The sequence below is a fragment of the Schistocerca americana genome, unplaced genomic scaffold (genome assembly GCF_021461395.2).
Source record: "Schistocerca americana isolate TAMUIC-IGC-003095 unplaced genomic scaffold, iqSchAmer2.1 HiC_scaffold_77, whole genome shotgun sequence".
NCBI classification, from domain to species: domain Eukaryota; kingdom Metazoa; phylum Arthropoda; class Insecta; order Orthoptera; family Acrididae; genus Schistocerca; species Schistocerca americana.
In genome coordinates, this window is record NW_025726533.1 from 762501 (window position 1) to 767500 (window position 5000).

Consider the following 5000-nt stretch of genomic DNA (forward strand, 5'->3'; position numbering starts at 1 on the left):
TCGTACCGTAACCTAACCTATATCGTACCGTAACCTAACCTATATCGTACCGTAACCTAACCTATATCGTACCGTAACCTAACCTATATCGTACCGTAACCTAACCTATATCGTACCGTAACCTAACCTATATCGTACCGTAACCTAACCTATATCGTACCGTAACCTAACCTATATCGTACCGTAACCTAACCTATATCGTACCGTAACCTAACCTATATCGTACCGTAACCTAACCTATGTCGTACCGTAACCTAACCTATGTCGTACCGTAACCTAACCTATGTCGTACCGTAACCTAACCTATATCGTACCGTAACCTAACCTATATCGTACCGTAACCTAACCTATGTCGTACCGTAACCTAACCTATGTCGTACCGTAACCTAACCTATGTCGTACCGTAACCTAACCTATGTCGTACCGTAACCTAACCTATGTCGTACCGTAACCTAACCTATGTCGTACCGTAACCTAACCTATGTCGTACCGTAACCTAACCTATGTCGTACCGTAACCTAACCTATGTCGTACCGTAACCTAACCTATGTCGTACCGTAACCTAACCTATGTCGTACCGTAACCTAACCTATGTCGTACCGTAACCTAACCTATGTCGTACCGTAACCTAACCTATGTCGTACCGTAACCTAACCTATGTCGTACCGTAACCTAACCTATGTCGTACCGTAACCTAACCTATGTCGTACCGTAACCTAACCTATGTCGTACCGTAACCTAACCTATGTCGTACCGTAACCTAACCTATGTCGTACCGTAACCTAACCTATGTCGTACCGTAACCTAACCTATGTCGTACCGTAACCTAACCTATGTCGTACCGTAACCTAACCTATGTCGTACCTTAACCTAACCTATGTCGTACCTTAACCTAACCTATGTCGTACCTTAACCTAACCTGTATTGCGCCTTAACCTAACCTGTATTGCGCCTTAACCTAACCTGTATTGCGCCTTAACCTAACCTGTATTGCGCCTTAACCTAACCTGTATTGCGCCTTAACCTAACCTGTATTGCGCCTTAACCTAACCTGTATTGCGCCTTAACCTAACCTGTATTGCGCCTTAACCTAACCTGTATTGCGCCTTAACCTAACCTGTATTGCGCCTTAACCTAACCTGTATTGCGCCTTAACCTAACCTGTATTGCGCCTTAACCTAACCTGTATTGCGCCTTAACCTAACCTGTATTGCGCCTTAACCTAACCTGTATTGCGCCTTAACCTAACCTGTATTGCGCCTTAACCTAACCTGTATTGCGCCTTAACCTAACCTGTATTGCGCCTTAACCTAACCTGTATGGCGCCTTAACCTAACCTGTATGGCGCCTTAACGTAACCTGTATTGCGCCTTAACGTAACCTATATTGCGCCTTAACGTAACCTATATTGCGCCTTAACCTAACCTATATTGCGCCTTAACGTAACCTATATTGCGCCTTAACGTAACCTATATTGCGCCTTAACGTAACCTATATTGCGCCTTAACCTAACCTATATTGCGCCTTAACCTAACCTATATTGCGCCTTAACCTAACCTATATTGCGCCTTAACCTAACCTATATTGCGCCTTAACGTAACCTATATTGCGCCTTAACGTAACCTATATTGCGCCTTAACCTAACCTATATTGCGCCTTAACCTAACCTATATTGCGCCTTAACCTAACCTATATTGCGCCTTAACGTAACCTATATTGCGCCTTAACGTAACCTATATTGCGCCTTAACGTAACCTATATTGCGCCTTAACCTAACCTATATTGCGCCTTAACCTAACCTATATTGCGCCTTAACCTAACCTATATTGCGCCTTAACCTAACCTATATTGCGCCTTAACGTAACCTATATTGCGCCTTAACGTAACCTATATTGCGCCTTAACGTAACCTATATTGCGCCTTAACGTAACCTATATTGCGCCTTAACGTAACCTATATTGCGCCTTAACGTAACCTATATTGCGCCTTAACGTAACCTATATTGCGCCTTAACCTAACCTATATTGCGCCTTAACGTAACCTATATTGCGCCTTAATGTAACCTATATTGCGCCTTAATGTAACCTATATTGCGCCTTAATGTAACCTATATTGCGCCTTAATGTAACCTACGTTGCGCCTTAACGTAACCTACGTTGCGCCTTAACGTAACCTACGTTGCGCCTTAACGTAACCTACGTTGCGCCTTAACGTAACCTACGTTGCGCCTTAACGTAACCTACGTTGCGCCGTAACGTAACCTACGTTGCGCCGTAACGCAACCCACGTTGCGCCGTAACGTAACCCACGTTGCGCCGTAACGTAACACACGTTGGGCCTTAACCCAACACACGTTGGGCCTTAACCCAACACACGTTGGGCCTTAACCCAACACACGTTGGGCCTTAACCCAACACACGTTGGGCCTTAACCCAACACACGTTGGGCCTTAACCCAACACACGTTGGGCCTTAACCCAACACACGTTGGGCCTTAACCCAACACACGTTGGGCCTTAACCCAACACACGTTGGGCCTTAACCCAACACACGTTGGGCCTTAACCCAACACACGTTGGGCCTTAACCCAACACACGTTGGGCCTTAACCCAACACACGTTGGGCCTTAACCTGCTCTGTAATTGTCATACGACGCGTTAAATTAGTGTAGTGTTGCCTAACTGCAACCCCCGCAATATAGTTTGCTACTCGCACTGCCCGGTCCCCAGTGTATCGCTTCATGTTAAACACCTTGCAGCTATACACTGTAATGTGGATGGCAGCAGGACGTACATGCTCAATGCCCTTTGCAGTTGTTCATTGGCATTTGCAGTTGTTCATTGGCATTTGCATGGCGAAGCACTTAGCCTACGCTGTGGTACGGCCTGTGTCAACTGTCCGCTGATGTTGTACGTCCAAATCACACACTGTACTGCACATTGGTCCTCATGTACTGAATGATACATCGTGGTACATGTGACCGTACAACGACTGCGCCAACAACGGCGAACCATGCGGTCCAAATGTTGTGCACTCAGCTACGTGTCGTCTCCCTATAAGAGCTGGATTGCAGTGTGGTATGCCCTGGATGGCGATCAGCATGAGCCGTCTGTTGATGTAGTGGCGCGTGTTGTCAGACGTAGTCGTCTCTTCTCACACACCGTGATAGCATGGTGCACTGCGTTCCACATCTGCGACATGCGACAGAGGCCGGTTGACAGTCGTTCGCGCAATGGACATCGCATACGTACGGGGGCCACCTTCCACGTGTTCGCGAAGCGTGCACATGTTGTTGCGTGTATGTGGGCAGACATAGTGTGTCGTGACACCTGACACAGGCATGCAACAATCGTTGAATTTGCAAATGGCGATGGACGCCTACGTTTGCTGGTGACGTTACGCAAATGAACAACTGGTAAACCGTTGTGGTGCGGTTGTTCTCGCTAGAGGTGAATCAGTGATGGCGACGATCGGTTGAGCTACCAACCGGTTGTTCCAGCGATACCCACCATGCCCACGAACGTGAATGGCATCTGGGTGTGAAGCGATACGCGGCGGTGGCTGGGTGGGACCGTCCCCGGCCGGTGAGGGGGGGCCTCCCGGCGTGCTGGCCGCGCGGTGCGTGGGCGCACGCGCTACAGCCGGCTGGTGGGGGCGGCCAGTGGCAGGCGCGCCGGCCGACGGAGGCGGCAGGCGGCGCAGCTGCGCGCCGGCGCACCCTGCACGCGGCGCCGTGCGGCCAAAGTAGGTCCTCGCGGGCCCGGTGCGAAGCGCGGTGGACATCTGCAGTGTGCTGGTCCGATTGAGGACTGTGTGCGCTGAGGATGCGCCGCCGCCCGGCGCTCGGCGCCGCGACGCCGTCTGCTGCTCGGTCGCCTCTGCGGTTCTCGCAGGTGGTTTGTATCGCAGCTGTGCGGACGTGTTGGCGCGTGCGCTGTGCTGGGAGAGTTCGCTTCGGCACCCAAGTGGGGCTTTTGTCCTTCTGTGGCGCTGGCGTTGGAGCTGCCGGTCACCGTAGGTGGCGCGTGTTGTCTCCCGCCGGCAATGCCACGACAGCACGCTCCCGGGCCTCTGTCGGCAGCGGCAAGCTCAGTTGGGAGCACGGGTGGTCGCACCTAAAGCGTCTACTCGCCAAACTCCGGGCGATTGCGCCTCTCTCGAACCCGACCAAGTACTTAGGACGGCGCTGCGCGCCGCCGGGACCTGAGAGGGTTTCGAGGTGTATGGTGCAGGGGAGCTCAGCCTCCTCCTGTTTGCAGAATAATTGAGCGGACGCTTGCGTGTTCGCGCGGGCCCCCGGGACACACTCCCGGGCGGCCGGCTGCTCAGCTCTAGTTGACGCAGCTCCCTGGTTGATCCTGCCAGTAGTCATATGCTTGTCTCAAAGATTAAGCCATGCATGTCTCAGTACAAGCCGCATTAAGGTGAAACCGCGAATGGCTCATTAAATCAGTTATGGTTCCTTAGATCGTACCCACGTTACTTGGATAACTGTGGTAATTCTAGAGCTAATACATGCAAACAGAGTCCCGACCAGAGATGGAAGGGACGCTTTTATTAGATCAAAACCAATCGGTCGGCTCGTCCGGTCCGTTTGCCTTGGTGACTCTGAATAACTTTGGGCTGATCGCACGGTCCTCGTACCGGCGACGCATCTTTCAAATGTCTGCCTTATCAACTGTCGATGGTAGGTTCTGCGCCTACCATGGTTGTAACGGGTAACGGGGAATCAGGGTTCGATTCCGGAGAGGGAGCCTGAGAAACGGCTACCACATCCAAGGAAGGCAGCAGGCGCGCAAATTACCCACTCCCGGCACGGGGAGGTAGTGACGAAAAATAACGATACGGGACTCATCCGAGGCCCCGTAATCGGAATGAGTACACTTTAAATCCTTTAACGAGTATCTATTGGAGGGCAAGTCTGGTGCCAGCAGCCGCGGTAATTCCAGCTCCAATAGCGTATATTAAAGTTGTTGCGGTTAAAAAGCTCGTAGTTGGATT

At 51.0% G+C, this 5000-nt stretch overlaps 1 non-coding gene across 1 annotated transcript in view; it reads left to right on the forward strand.

The window, feature by feature from the left end:
* Positions 1-4344: 4344 nt before the first annotated feature.
* LOC124590614 overlaps positions 4345-5000 on the forward strand; it is a 1910-nt gene continuing 1254 nt past the window's right edge. The window contains exon 1 of the ribosomal RNA XR_006976672.1: positions 4345-5000. This exon is cut by the window's right edge and continues 1254 nt beyond it. This is a non-coding gene — a ribosomal RNA (small subunit ribosomal RNA).